Here is a 17,102-nt window from a genome sequence, read left to right as displayed (position 1 = left end):
AGAAATTTTATTATTTTCGATACTGCTTGTGTAAACTTTTATTGATTTTATGTCTAGCATTACGAAAACTTTTATACTATACTTTTAGATATCAATATATTTGCGAAGCGGGTAGAATGCCTCAAGTTAGTCTAGTAATGTCTTTAAAGATAGTCTTGTCGAATGTCAACCTAACTATGTAATTTCTTTTAAGACAGAAAATAATTATTATCAGTAGAAAATGACTACCTTAAAATTCTGAAGGCCTTTCAGAGGAAAAAAACTAAATCGTTTTCTTTTTACTTGCATTCCGTCTTACATAGTTTTCCGAAACTTAAAGGAGATATTACTTTTTTTTCTATTTTATCGTTTTGAGTGCAAATATTCAAGATATGTCATAAATAAGATCACGCGCATTTTATCTCAATTAGTCAGCATAAACTCATCAAGATCTATATTATTAAAAACAATGAATTTTAGAAATAATATTATAGAATTTTTAAATTTTGTATAAAAATGCTTTTAAATGGATTGGTGGTAATTTATTTTAACGAAAATTAAAATAGATTATTAATGAGACAAAGTATAGTTAATTTTACAATGCAATAAAGAGTGATGTGAAATTTTTTTAAATTTATTTCTTTATGTTACTGCTTTCATCCAAAGATGACATTCTAGTTTCTGAAGATTTCAATCTTTGGAATACTAGAGGAGATTAAAATACAAATATCCTATCACAAATAATCATTGTTTAGACATATCTACACAACAAGGGGATCAATAGGAATATTGTTGTAAGAATTATGATTAATTTAATTTAGTATGTAAATATTATGAGAATTATAGTTAATTTAATTCAGTGTATATATATTGCATGAATTTGGCATTTTATTAGTATTGAAGAGTTTAACATGAATGCGATCTGAACAATTTAATATAATATTAAAGCGAACTATTTAATTAAGACTGTCTCATAGGATTATACAAATTTTGATAACTCTAAGAATGTGTAACAAGAGTTCCGCCATTGTAGCAAGAAAGATCTGATACGAAGCGATAATTAATTCCACTAGCACAAAAATGAAAGAATCAAGCCTGGTTATCTGGTACAAATTATCTTTCAGTCTCGGTTTTTTTAAACGACTTTAACTAACAATATTGAAAAGAAATGTATTCATTGAAGTTGTTACGTTGTGGAGATCATCATCCTGTATAAAAGTAATTGCAGGCAACATATCTCTTACCTTCAATGTAGGATCAGCATGTAGATATAAAAAAAAGGTGAGCTTTCGTTCAACAATATTTGGAACGTTTTCCAGCCAGGTATTGAACAACATTCTTCAAAGAAGATAATTAGCGCATAAATAAATAATGTTGGAACAACACCAAATTGTTATATGGATTGAATGCAGTTTGTTCATTTATTCAAGGATATTTGATATCCAAGTGATCTGCCAAAATGCAAATGATCTGCTTGTAGACGCCCAAATGCAGTAGAAGTAGGCTTCATCGGACTACATGAAATTAAAGGAATCTCGTTTTACTTGTCCAATTTTTGTCGAAGCTCTCTTGAGAAATTAGTCCGTCTAGGCGAAATTTGACAATAATAATGGATACGTTTGTTGCAATTTATGTAATAAAAACGCGAAATACCACAAAAGGAGCATTGAAGCAATATTTTAAAAAATATCAATATTATTTCAGCTGCACGAGAATATTGCTGTTCCCAGTCATCTGCTTCATAAAACGACAGTGGCGCATATTTGTTAAGCATGTTTTGTAACTTAGTGGAAGTTTCTCCAAAAGATATTTTTTAGAGTTAGATAAGCTTTAGTATCAAAACAGCATAAATGGCATTTTTTCTCATCCTGTGCTTTGCCTCTACGAAAGTTTTACAATGCAACAGTTGCTGATTCACTGTTCCAGAGGGGGAAATGTGCTTAATCACCAACATTTCCTTTAATAAAGATATCTTTCAGTTGGTATCGAATGAAGATGCACATGAATTTATCCACTTGATTGAAAACTATATTTGCAGAAATCTATTTTAAATTCTGCGGCGAAGTTTGAAAACAGTTTTCTTAGATAAACTTTAAGAAACAAAAATATCACAATGCTATTTTATTCGCATAAAATAATTTTTCTCATTACAAAAATATAAATGTAAACTTAAATCTATCATCCTTTTGATGAAAAGGAGATGAAATTTATGGAGGGTTCACAAGCTCTTAGGACACCTTCGTAATTACAAAACTATGGAACAAGTTTCTAAAAGGTTTTGAGCATATAGAAAACAATGCGAATTTATTTAAAATAAATCAATAAAATTCACAAGATATTTTATTTTCAAAAATATTTACTTCCTAAAAATATCTTACCTTCAGATTCTCTCCTGACTTCCGATCAACATTTCCCAGTAGAGTTTGTTTGTATCGACCCTTGCTTGCCTAAGTCAGTATTGATTCCAAACTGAGCCCACAGAAAACCTTGTCTTCATACCTCTGGATACCTATATTTTTGCGATACTGTGTGCGGAATGTCTCTCGTTAGTGCAAAAGCTGCCTTTTAATGCACGTTCCAAAGTCCATTTGGAGATGGCCTGAGACTCACAAAATGTCAACCGAACCAGAAAATCGCATTTCGCGACAGAAAATAATCTCCTTTAGGAGGAGGGGGGAAGCCTTCCAATTTCGAATGCCCTCGAGAGAGAGAAAACATTACCGTTTCCTTTTTGTTTGTGTTCGTTTTTCCCTTGCATAGTTTTTCATTCGACATATCGTAGATTCAGAGAATTTTTTTTTGTAGAAATTTTTTTTTGTAGAAATTACCCCGAAACGCTATATATACTCGTATCGGATTATAAACTATCTAAAATATTTGATGGAAAATGGCTTAGTAATTTTCCTGGAATCCGCTTAGTTTTTGCAAAAATGCTAATGTGTTTTCCTTAAACCTGTTTATCTTGTATTTTATCCCGTATTGCTTCTTTGATAATCTAGTCTATATTAAATGGCTTTCCATTTACCGAAAGATAAATACAGACATGTTTACTTTGGAATCCACCGTCAAGTAAAAGGCTGCACGCAAAGTATCTTTCTAAGCTGTCATATAAATTTATTTCAATAAAATAATCTCATTTATATATATTTATATTTTATTCAGTTTTGTGATCGCTCGGAAAATGCTGAATGTTTCACTGTAATTTCCATTAACTTTTAACATTCTAAGAGCTGTATTGGAGCAAACAATTTGTGAATCCATTTTTCATTTTATACATAGGAATTTTAAAAAATATAATCGTTTTCTTTGAATTCTTTCAATTGTATGCCGGTTTTGTAAGTTTTTTTTTTTATTATTATTTTAACTGCTCGTCAAAAGGGAATTGGAATTTCTTCATAGATATTTTACTCACTCTGCCAAGCGCTATATTTCTAAATTGTTATATAGTTGTGTTTTCCTGATAATAAAATAATAATTTAAGATTTTCAGAACTTAATTATTAAGTAATCGATTAATTCCATTGAGATTTTGATTCTTTATGAAATTCAACATCTTGAATGAATATGAAAAATAATCTGTAGAATTAGTAGAAATGGTACATAAGGTATACTAAAGTAGACTAATAATACAAAGCTCAGCTATTAAAAATGCTAGCAGAAGGATAACTTTTTCAATCATTTAGCTGATTGCTTGGGTTGCCTTGTTTGTGAAATATTTCACTACACCAGATCACTGATTTCAATCATACACTGTATTTTAGTCGGCTAAGGATCAGTAAATATAAGTTATCTCCTTGTGAAGCTTTTTTTTTAATTTCAACGTTAATTAATTTTTCAGTCATAAATTAATCAATTTATGACTTTTTTGATTGTACTTTTTTTGAACAATTAAAAATTCAACTATTTACAACTAAAATATTGAACTCCATTTTATATTAAATTGTAGCTTGAAATGCGTTAAAATTTTGCAAATATTTTCCTGTTTTGAAAAGTAAAATTTAAATTCATAGAAGAACGAAAAATAATAAACTTACTTTGAAGCCACTAAAGGAAAAATACAATAGATTTTCATGATAGAAGAAAAACAGTATCAATACGTCATATAACCATAGGCCAAACACTAATGACACTAACACCGATTGTTTCTCAATTAGAGAAAATCAACTAGGGAAAAGTTTCTTCTGTGTTAATAGGAAAAGAAAATGCGTGTCAGCTGACTCTCAGGAAAAGAGAGAGAACTATAGATACAGAGACAAAAAATATTGTACTAATATAGCCCTAGAACTGGAAATGGGCAACAATTTGTCGAAGTTTTATTTTAAACTTTAACTACTCTTTCTATCAATAACTTAGAAAATACTGTATTATAAAAACAATTTTAATTTTCAGATGCCATTTTTTCGAAGGATGTTGTATTGATAGCCATGCACTTTTTCTCTAACTAAAATCTTTCATATACAATTCCTAACAATTTTTCGCTTTGTCGAACGTATATATTTCTTTTCGTACGCATCAAAGAACTCTCGTAAATTCTTCCCATATTCATACATATATGCATACGCACTGTCTAATATTCAAACATTCATACGGCGTTGTATATTTATGCATTACTTCATATTTATAAACACATGAGTATTTAAGCATTATTTAATATCCATACAAGCATACATTTTAGTTTATGCGTTATTAAATATTACACACATACATGTAAGTTTACGCATTATTTAATATTTATAAATAACTTGCACGTATGTTTGAGCATTACTTCATATTCATACACACATGTGGATTTAAACATAATTTAATATTCAATGATGCACTCATATAAGTTAACGCATTACTTATATTCATACACACATTCATGTAAGTGTACATATTATCTGATATTTATATACGCAGACATATAAGTGTTATCTAATATTCATACATGCGCGCATGCATGTTTGTGCATTATTCTATATTCATAGATACATGTGCATTTAAGCGTCATTTAATATTCATCAGCATACATGTGATTTCTAGCATTATTTAATAGTTATACAGAGATGCAGTATTCATGAGAGTGGGTTTATGTAGTGTTTCGTATCCATAGACAAATACTGAATTCATATATATTTTAGTGAGCTGTTTCATGCTTGTGTGTCATTAGCATTCATTTATATTTATATATAGTTTTATGTTATTATACAAGCTGCTTTTTACAGGTCATTTTAGATTTAAAAAACGAATTAAAAAACACCTTGCGGAGTAGAAATTTGTTATTAATATTATACGGTAGTAAAATGGCATATTTTGAAATCTTCTTTATAAATGAATGAAATCCTTCGAATTTTATTTAATTAACTGAAAAATAATTACTGAATATAAATTATTCCGTAATATTTTTTGCTTTGACAATCATTTGCGTCTTATTATTTCTCTTATTATTTTGATCACTCCAATTTTCTTTTACTTGCATTTTTTTTTACTAATGTCTGGAACGAAGAGCTGTTTTTTTTTTTTTTTTTTTTTTTTTTTTAATCTTTATGGTGGGAATGGGTTGGTTGTTTTCCACGCGCTAGATGAGGCCTCGTTGAAAATTATGGGCCATAATTTATGTTTTCTTTCCAATTCTTTGTTTCTTAACTTTTTTTTTCTGTCTTCGACCGTTATTAATTTTTTTCACCTCGGCAGTAGCGATTACTTTCTCTCACAGTTTTTTTTTTCAAACTGTAACACCTCTGGAAAGAAAAAGTATTCCTTGAATTCTAAGAAATTAGGGACATTAATGATAAAAAATGACTCACTGCAATCGTTAAAGATAAAAACAAAGAAAGAAACGTCGCCGTTTCAAATAGAAACGTAAAATTGTATTTTTCAATATACACAGCGTTTTTTAAAAGTTCATGTATGAATGCGTAGATTTATTGCTTCCCTTCTTCTTAAAGATAATACAAATCAACTAACCTTTTGGTTTTGGTGATTTGTTTTACTGCTTTTATGTGTGTTTCATATTAGAAAACAAATATTACATTCAATGTTTTTTTTATCAGTTTTTGTTTATATGGGAGTAACGATATTTATGTTAATGCATTAAATTAGGTAGACTTTAGTTAAAAAATTAAAATAAAAAATCCCTTTGCAAATTTTATAAAATATTTTAATTAAATAACAAAAATTCAACAGCAATCCGCTGAACTCAAAAGCTTCAGGAACATAATTTCAAAATCCAGCATCGCAAATGGGCCTCTGGAGAAAATGAAGATGCCCTCTTTCGAGGAGGTCTTTTTCATAATTTTGCCTCATTTTTTGTAAACAAAGGAGAAATGTTCTGATTCGTCCTTCTTCTTAACAAGAAAAATAGGTGAAATGCAATGTCGTGGCTATTTCTTAATTATTCAGTTGATCACAATACCTTTTACTAGACGCTGAGATTCTCCTTTCTTTGCAAAAGACGAACGTCTTGGATGTTGCTTGATAGGTGGAATGTCGCTAATATTAATTTTAAGTAGTATCACATTACAGTTACCAATATCAATGTCACATGCGGAAAGGAATTTTTAAAAGCCATTAAATAATTTTAGTACTGATGTCCGTTCTCTTTGCTAAGTCCTTCAAGATTCTCCAAGATTGGTGAGAGATGTTGTGCTTCTGAAAATTCTTGTGCACGTAATTTCCACATTCAGAACTCGAATGTGGTTTGCATCTCGATTCAAATCAATGAGGACATGTAGATTCGGTTAAGAAAATCCGTTATATCATACCTGGATTGTCCAGAACCTTCAGGAACTTCTTGGATAAGACATTTTTATATGGCTAACATCATAGTCCTTACCTTTGCCATGATAGATCCTAACTTTTAAAGCTATACACTAAATGAAAGTAAAGTAATTTTCTCTACTCTCGTATCTCTCACTTCCCTACTTTTTAATAAATTTATATTTTTAAAGAAACTTCATGCGAAAAATTTGAGTATCTGTGATATTAGCTACGTAGATCCTGCGTTGGAATTTTCTAGATACCAATTCGATTTATGCATCATGTTTCTCTTTTAAATCTATTTTTCAAAACAGCATGGAAATGTTAAGAACAGTATATTTATGTTGTTGTTTCAATTATCTGGAAAGAACATCTCCTATTCTTACCCTCTTATTTTATTATCAACATTCGATGAGAATCCCTGTAAATATCTTTCCAGTGACGACACTAACGCAGCAAAGAAACGGTATTACAGTTTCGTAATACGGATCTGTAATGTTGTTTCCTTGCCACATTAATGTCACTTCTGGAATGAGAGATTCACAGTTTCTTAGCAGAATACTATTCAGTGTATCGGCAAATAAAATATGCTCCATAACTTTTTTAAAAAAATAACTAGGTACCTAAAAGGTTATGCTTTTCCATGCTCAAACTTATGGCATCTAATTTCATTATTACATTACTTTTTGTCTATGAAGAGATGATATTATCCCTTTACTGTCTTTTCTTTTTTCTTTAATTTATGTTGTGGTTTTTCTTTTTAAAGAATAACTTGTCCATTACAATTGTAAATGTCTCAAAATTTAACTACATGGAGTATCGCAAAGTAACGTTATTAGAAGAACGTGTTTTCATATATAAGAAGTTCATCAAATTTGGTCAAAATTATTTTGAAAAAATTTCAAACACCAAGAAAAAAATGTATGTATATTAGCATGTGCAATGAATAGTTTAGAGAACGAAAAATTCTTGAGGAGAAGAACGAAGTTAAAAAATAAATTCTTAAAAATTAGCCCTTGAAATTTTTGATATAAAGTTCATCTATTAAAAATTATTAATAAACTGTATTTGAATTTTATTTTAAAATAATACACAGAGTTTATTCAAGAGATAAAGAAAGATAAGGTGTAGAAACAGGGAAAAGGATTAAAAGAGCAAAATGTATCAATTTTCAATTTCTTGGACTTCAGTTTTCAAGTTATCATTAAAAATCAATATTTATCAAGAGTATTCTTAATACAGCCTCTCGCCTTTAAATTTTTTGAAAAATATTTATTTTCTGGATTTTTTTATATTAATGAAAACATGCTTTAAAAAAAAAGGATTTTTTTTCTTATAACTTTCAACAATTATATTTAAAATAAGAATCTTGATAGAATATTGATAATATCAATTCTGTACAATGAATCTAGCTAAATTTTAAAATTGCGACCATCAGTTTCACAAATTTGTGAGTCGTTTTCTTCTTTTGGAATATTGAGCTATTGCCACAAACTTACTGAAAGACAGTCCTGTATGTGCTCCAGGTTTGCAAGTTACACCTTTTACCGTGGGTCTAACACCTTCAAGTTAGTAAGGTGTGAAAGTGTGAAAAATGGCCTACCTAATCAGATTCCTTCTTCGCCATCCCATCACTGTACTTGTTATCTTACTAATGTCGTTCGTTTCGAAATACCCCTCGTTTAAATTCAAAATGGGACAAATCTGCTAAAACTAAAAATAATGGAAAAAAATCAGAAAAGAAATTTTTGATTGAAAATGGAATTGAGTGTGGTGATATTCCTCATAGAATAATACCTGATAAATACCTGTAATTTCCAAAGACTAAAAACAGAAATTTTATTGATATGTTGACCACACATATATAAAATATATGTATTACCTTAATATGTCATTTTTATATTCTGTCTGTTATCCGGGCCATTTGACATCTATGGCTTTCGTAATAGCAAGAAATAAAGACGATGGGCTGTTGAGGTTGGGAATGAAATAATGGGATGCGGCTTATCTTTGTTATGCACTTGGACGGCCATCTGCTTAAGAGTGGTTCTGAAAGAAATTTTTTGACTTGGGAAATAAAAATCAACAAAACAAAAACAAAAAAATCTTTTTTTTCCCTTTCTTATGGAAATTTGTCCAATTTACCAGTGCATGTAAAATTTGCAAAATCGCTTCTAATTAATCCACAATTCATATTTCATTTTTGTTTATTATATATCCAATATTAATAAAAAATAAAGAATTGTTGGATTTGGTTCATTTCTTCCCGAGGTAGTTTAATAAAAGGTGTTAGAGCATAATAAAATTCATACAGACACATTTTTACTATTTTACTAACAAATAACCCTTTTTTTTTGTTTTAATTATTTCACATTTTTCAGTCTTTAAATTATAATTCATTCTCAAAATATTATAGAGCTCTGGTATCAATGTTTCTCAAATTCAGTATCAGGTACAACCACTTTTATGACGTCAAAATGTGATTCAATTAATTAAATAACTGACAGTTAAGTCATGAAAATATTAAAATAATATCCTGTCATAAATTATTCAAGTGGAAAAAATGTAAAAATTTTAGAATGCCAGAAAATGACTAAAGACTCGATTGAAAATTCCATCCATATAAACATGAAAAATATCATCATATAAACATGTGTAAAAATAAGTATCTTGAAACCAGCGAGCTTTATATGAAATTGAGTCACCTCCACTCCGATAATGGAATACACCTCCTACGGGAAAGATTGGCCCGTAGCGAGTGACTTCAGTTTTCCTTTATGCTATAGCATTGATGATTATTCCAATCATTCTATACGAAAATGGGGGGTAATTTACTATCATTTCAGTTATCTACAACTAATAACAGCTGTCTGGTCGTTGAAATGATGTTAAATGATAGAAAAAGTTATTCCTCTCTCTACTAATTAGATTTACGAAGTTAGCCTAAAATATAACTCAATTCAGTTGAATAAACAGAGAATACTTTATAAGAAAATCATTATACTAATCCCTATCCCTTTGAATATATATATAAACTACTAATCTATTTTGGATATTCGTTGCTGTGTTACTTATTCCTTTTAGCAACATAAAGATACATGAAATATTTAAATGTGTCTGAGAGATATGCATTTTATAAATTTGGTCTTTATAGCGCCATATGACTGCTTTAGTGTTTATAAAACCAAAAAGAAGCAGATAAGTTTGTTTTAAATCAATATCACAGTATAGATACCTATTATGCTTTGCATTCTAGAACATTTAATCAACAAGAGATGACACTGGTTACCAATATGTTGATCAGAAGTTTGTTCGAGGTAAAACTAATGAGGACGTGCAATATAAACATTGGGAAAATCTAAAAAAAATATATGACTAATTAATATAAGCGATAGAATTGATTAATAAAATATATAAATGATATTATGAAATTTGACTTTATTTTATTTTGAAACTTTATAATAATACTTTATACATACATTCTATTTTACTACTCTTTTAATTATTAAAATTTTCAAAACCTATGTATGTTTTATCATTTGCGTGATGATATCAAAACACTTGATATGTTGTTAGTTTTAAAAAGTCGAGTTGTAAAATTGCTACTTAGTTTTAACATATCACAAATTTTAATATTCGATACTCGAGTCAGATAAGTTATTTCGAAATAAAGTTTAATCGCATTAATAACAAATAGTAATTTTTAATATTATTTTATCTAATTTAATAAAAGTCAGTTTGCAGTAAAATCAATGAAGTTGAATGTTCTTCTGTCTCTGCCGGACTTCAGTTTCAGGCCAATACGAGAAAGAAATCGATTCTTAATTCGCAGTTTCATTCTTGTCAGACACCCAGGCGTCTGTTTGTTTGACACTTAAATGTGTATGTATATATATATATATATATATATATATATATATATATATATATATATATATATATATATATATATATATATATATATATATATTGATGTGTCAAAAAACAACATAATATATATGTGTGTGTGTATGCGTTTTCAGTTCAACAGTTATTGATATCCAATCACAAAAGGGAGATAAAATTGTTTACCACTCGAAGATTTTGAATCACAGCATGAAATCCAAATAAAAATGCTCATTTTACTTTCGAAAACAAGATTTGCGCTTTACTTCTTATGATACAATCATAAATATATAAAATTATTCTTGAAATGTTAACTTAGCATAGTAATTTATGGAATGTTTGTAGCATTGGATCCATTTCATGGAGAGCATTTTTATTCAGTCTCGACAGAATTTTGGACCTTTTCCAGATTCGATAAATTATAACTGTGTCTCGGAAAATGTTATCCACTATTGCAAGAAAAAAGTAATTGTTTTAAACAATATTTTTTTTTCTTGCCACAGGCTATTTTTACCAACAAAATTTGTTGCGTAACCAGGGTTCAAAAACAACTTTTTAAGATGAGTTTGAACTAAATTATTAAAGTAGCATAATACATTTTTGTTTACAAGACCTCTGCGAAACGAAATATCTTCCGAAAGCCATGAATCAACTTTCAACGCTCTGAAATATTATCCTATAGGTTCATAATGCAGGTCCAAAAAATGGATGATAAATTAAATTATGGGCTCAAAGATATAACTTCTCCATTAACCCAGTTGCAATTTATTGCCTCTACTAGTTTAAAGAAAATTGGGGGATGTTTATATTTTTCCGTCGAGACTTTATTTGATAAGATCAATACTTTCTTATATTTTCCATTAAATATTTCTGGCAGACCAATATAAAAAGTAAATAATGTATTTATTAGGATAATGCGACTCTTCTAAAATATGTTAAGTGCTTCTTACCAAATATGAGTATATCCGCATTTTTTTTTAAGTGAGCATTTTTTTGCAATTTTCTAATCTATCTCCCTGAGTATAGTCTCATTTTGTCCCAAAACTGATTTTTTTTTTCGTCTTCGTAAAGCTACCTTAATATTTTTTTAGAGTATTTAGATATATCCGTTTCTATTTTCGAAATTTATAAAATGTATATATTCCCTTTCGTCTTCGTAAAGCTACCTTACATTTTTTTTTAACAGAATTTAGATACATCCGTTTCTGTTTCCGAAATTTGTAAAATAAATATGTTCCCTTTCGGCTTCGTAAAGCTACCTTAATTTTTTAATTTTTTACAGAACTTAGATATATCCGTTTACATTTTTGTAATTTGTAAAATGAATATTTTCCCTGTAGATAAGGAAATTCTCATTTCGTAAAAAAATTGTTTGTTTTGTTTATATTTCCAGGCATCCTTTGCTGCTTTATTTATTTTTTATACAGACTGTCAACGCAGCCAATCAATAATTTCCTTAAAATTTTAAATATTCTACATATATCACTTTTATTCCTTTCTGAATACTTTTTCATATCCAAAGTAAAGAAACAGAATGTCTATGCATAAAAAATAGCAACTACCAACATTATTTTTCCAAACTTTACTAGAGGAAGATAAAAAATTTATTTTTGGCTACCAAGAACTAATATAGTGGAATTTATTTACTATTTAAACAATTCTATGGTTGCATGATCATGCTGAATGCGATAAAAAACCATATTTGTTATTTATTGAGATAAAATAACTTTTTATCAACTTTTTGTAGAATCCTCGAAATTGAGATAAATATTGTTGCTTGTGGTTTTTTAATCATCAAAAAATTCGAACACGAAATTGTGAAAAATATTCACATTTTAAACTTACTTATATCGGAAATATAAACTAATTTCGGAACGATTCCTAAGAATACTCACATTTTAAACTTCTTTATACCCGAAGAATAAACCATTTTTCAATTTACTTCTGAAGAATCTGCACAATTTGGACATCTTAATATTAAAAAAAAACGTTTCTGGAACTATTTTTTAGGATTGAATTTTAGACTTCCTTATATATTGTTAAAAAAAAAAAAAAAAAAAAAAAAAAAAAAAAAAAAAAAAACTTTCTTTCCAGCAACATTCCATTGTCAATCGGGTTTTCCTTCCGCATATTTGTGAATGCAATAACCCAAACAAGAAGACGAATGAAATACAGCATGTGGTCTGAGAAATAAAATTGATGATTTCTATCAAAAATTTTTCGAAATCAGTCAAAGGGGAATGTGTCTGCGTCATGTTAACGCGATAATTCAAAAATAAAATGAAACTTAATATATAGAAGCTTAGTATATGTTTTCATGATCAGAGTTGTAAATGTGAATGGATTTTGGACTAAATCTATCAAAGGCCTGTCAGTATGTCAAATCCTGTCGATACTGCTACGTTCAGTGGTGGAAGGGTGGTCGGCTGTACGCAAGAAGCAGACTGCCAATATGTCTATTCAAAGGTATGTAAACGTGATTACACAAAAACTGTAATGTATCAGAGGGGTGAATTCAACCATGTGATCTTTACTTGAAGTTATACGGTGTCACTAAACAATAAACTGGCCGTGTGTTTGTCCTTGCCTGCATATGTGACTACCACATATCATAAAATGCAATGAGCTGGGAAATTTCTTTTGAATTTGTTCTGAACCTTAAATCATAGATCAGTGTCAAATTTATGATCTAACTTGAACTATCCGCAGAATAACTCACTTTTTTTTCACTATCCTAAGAAATTAAATATGAAGCGCGACCTGTTATTAAAGTGTACTAAAATATGATGGGAAAACTCTCCTTCTTGTTTAAAGTTTCCGTTTAATTCTCATATATTATCTAATTAAATTAACATTCTCTACTATAAGTAAGAGATAATAGATTTTATTTAATGTGACAGGGAGCATGAATCACAGGAGTGAGTCATGGTAGAGAAATTATCAATGACTCAGTTATACAGCTTCCAATTCAGTCTAGCTTCTATATAGTCATTTTCGAATAAGGAAGCTAGCTTCAATTTGATAAGATTGAGAAAAGATATAAACATTATGCAGGAGAACCAATTTGATCGAATTAGGTGGTAACAACTACAATCACCAGTTTTACTCAGTCGACAGCATGCGCTGCAGACTACTGTTGCATGAGAATGAGATATCTAACTGTAAGAAACTCTGCTATCGTCATACATAGGACATATATAGGATGACTATAGCATATATAGGATGAGATATTTTCTAAAAGAACTGCTTAATGATTGCTTCACGGATTATGGGATGAGTCGACAGGTGATGGCTAGCTGGGCTCTAATTTAACATGGGATGTGTCATATAATAAGCCCTTCTTCCCGGAGAGCTTGCCTGGTAGGAATCAAATCCGTCGCAATTATCCTAATACCTACGAGCAAAGTTGTGTTTTTATTAAATAATTATCCTTTTTAAGATTGTTTAGTCGTAGTTTGCTTTGCCCTCTTTTCTTTTCATATTTGGCGAAATATCTGATTTTCTAACCTAAGAAATGTTGGCTAATAAAAAAATGAGTAACTAAATTGCCTATAATCTATAATAATGCTCGCATAATGTCTATATATGTTGAACATTGAGTCAACTATAACGTAATAATGGTTAATAATGAGAAAACGCAACCGCCTATGAAACTATAGAAGTACCTTCTTATAGTATATTGTTGTAAAACTGATTTTTTTAAAAATTAATGCACCCTGCATTGTGAAACTAAATATGAATATAAATATCTTGTGGATATGAATATGAAAGTATGACAAATGTAATATGCAATGAAATTTCAAGACACATACAAATAAAATAAATCCTATAAATAATTTTAAATAAAAATAATTCTTTCTTAGCATGAATGATGCAGATATCTCACTAGTAGGTTATAAAATAAATAACCGATTGTACGCCGGCATTTCATTTTTTCTAAATAGATTTTCTGCACAAATTAGAAGCAGATTTTGATGAATTATTGCCAGTCTTATAGGGTAGATAACGCATATTTTAATTGCAGTTTTATTGAGTGTTCTTCATTTCTACAAAATTATGAATAAAGTTCTTTTTCCTCTAAAATAAATTGTAAGTAAAAATATTCTAATATGTCCCAAATTTAAACAGAAAACATATTGCACAAATATTCCTTTTATAATGTCAGTTGGGCACTGAAGACATTTCTTTTTCTTTTTACTTCACTCAAAATAAATTCACCTAAAAAATAACAAGCATATTCAAAACTTTAGAATTATAAAAATTTAAATTAAAAATCCAATTTATTGTGTTTCATAAATAATCTGATATAAATTTGTTTCCTGATCCTCTTTTTTAGATCTAAATAAATAGGATTTTAATCAAAATAGAAAGGCGCGGTATACTTTCGGGTATCCTTATATAAATAAATAATCTTATCTAATAAATCAGAAAATCAATAATTCTTTTACAAGCTATAGCCATGAAAAAAAACAGAGAGGAAAATAATTCTTACCAAAAGGAAATTTCAGAATTTTGCTCCCTTACTAAATATATTATTACTTCGCACAGGTGCGGAAAATTGCATTCTATCGTTTGCAGATAGCATTCTTTATTTATTTCGCTTTTCACTGGGATTTAAAGGATTTCTCTCGGCTCCCTACAGATTTATACATAAATAATTGGTACTAAATGCTTCATAAGGTTTCAACCTGCAATATTTCAGATGAGATTTTCTTTTCAAGAAAATTAAATTGGTTTCTTTGCGGTTTGAAATTTTAAATCTCACATGTATATTTAATTTTAGCGCCGCGTTAGTATGTATTAACTCTCTTTCCTTAGACGACATAAACACTTGAAATGTACCATTCAACTTAATGGATTTATTAGTACATGAAGGCGAATATATAATAATTGCTTTCTTTATGAAAATATTATATCTGGAAAAGCAAGCTTCGCTCGGCATTTTTGATTCTATAAAATTAGGAATAAAGGAGGCAGTATTTAGATACGAATCACTTGCTGATAGCATATGAATATTTTTCAATCTTAGCTATACATGAATTAGCTACTTAAATAAAATTTAAATAAGTTATTTAAATATTATTTAATTAAATTATGAATAATTTAGTTTAACATGTTATTCGAAACAATCTGCTATATTGTAGTATTCATTTTAGAGTTTATCATTATTTATATTTTTGGCGAAATCGGATCAGGGATGGAGATATATGATATATTGCCAACATGAGGGCAGATAGAAAAAAAGCTCTAATAGATACTTATAAAAAAAATTGCTTTTTTTTCAGAAAATACAGCTATATAGATAAACTTAAAAAGCAAATCGTTAGAGAAGTTACCGAGATACACGAAATAAATATATAAATTTTATATATACAAGAATTGATCGATTAAAGTTATAAAATGTGTATTTATTCACAAAATTTGCATAGAAACAGCCTTTAAAATTGGATCAAGATTTTATTTTGAAATTATCTTTCGTTTGAACGATAAATAATAATAATAAAAAAAAGTTTTTATAAAACGCGCTTTCATTAGTGTTGTGAGAAGTTGAAAATAATTGTTTATCGCAAATCTGATAATTAAAGCTTACATCTCAAAACTGTAAGGTTCTGATATAAATCTTCTGATTAAATTTTAATTTTATTAATATTGATAATATGTTTTAATTTTTGATGAAGGAACTGTCTTTGGAATTTCTAGATATTTTTTTCGTGTGATAATTTTTTGAACGATTAGTAACAATAATAATAAAAAGTTTTTATAAAACGCGCTTTAATTAGTGTAGTGAGAAGTTGAAAATAATTGTCTATCGTAAATCTGATAATTAAAGCTTACATCTCAAAATTGTAAGGTTCTGATATAAATCTTCTGATTAAATTTTAATTTTATTAATATTGATAATATGTTCTAATTTTTAATGAAGGAACTGTCTTTGGAATTCCTAGATATTTTTTTCGTGTGATAATTTTTTTGAACGATTAGTAACAATAATAAAAAAAAGTTTTTATAAAACGCGCTTTAATTAGTGTATTGAGAAGTTGAAAATAATTGTCTATCGTAAATCTGATAATTAAAGCTTACATCTCAAAACTATAAGGTTCTGATTAAATTTTAATTTTATTAATATTGATAATATGTTTTAATTTTTAATGAAGGAACTGTCTTTGGAATGCCTAGATATTTTTTTCGTGTGATAATTTTTTACTCTCCTCTTTGCTTCCTTAGTTTTACGCCTTGTTATTTTCATCTCCATATTTCTGACTAAAATGTTTTTCTTCTTTAAAGCTTTACACTCCTAAAGATAATGATTTAATATTTTTTTACGTAATCTTGTTATAATTCACTCCAAAATCATCACCAGGTGGTGCCTTTCACATGTAATCAAAATTAAATTTAATGTAAGCAATTTAAAATATTAAAATATTGCACTCTTATCAAAACGCATAACTACAAGCAATGCCGGAATTCAATTTCATTAGACATTGAGACAAAATTCTATTG

The 17,102-nt window shown here is 28.5% G+C and overlaps 1 protein-coding gene across 3 annotated transcripts in view; it reads right to left on the bottom strand.

The window, feature by feature from the left end:
• LOC129958835 (transmembrane protein 151B-like) overlaps positions 1 to 17,102 on the bottom strand; it is a 274,598-nt gene that overhangs the window by 120,850 nt on the left and 136,646 nt on the right. Inside the window, exon 2 of one of the 3 annotated variants that reach the window (XM_056071549.1) lies at positions 8,599 to 8,765. The exons of the other annotated variants lie outside the window; for them this stretch is intronic. The gene's annotated coding sequence lies outside the window, so the exon portion shown is untranslated. The remainder of the gene's footprint in view (positions 1 to 8,598; positions 8,766 to 17,102) is intronic. 3 annotated transcript variants of the gene reach the window in all.

Source organism: Argiope bruennichi, chromosome X1, assembly GCF_947563725.1.
Source record: "Argiope bruennichi chromosome X1, qqArgBrue1.1, whole genome shotgun sequence".
NCBI classification, from domain to species: domain Eukaryota; kingdom Metazoa; phylum Arthropoda; class Arachnida; order Araneae; family Araneidae; genus Argiope; species Argiope bruennichi.
Note: the sequence above shows the minus strand (reverse complement) of the source record. Positions and strands in the feature narration are given on the sequence as shown.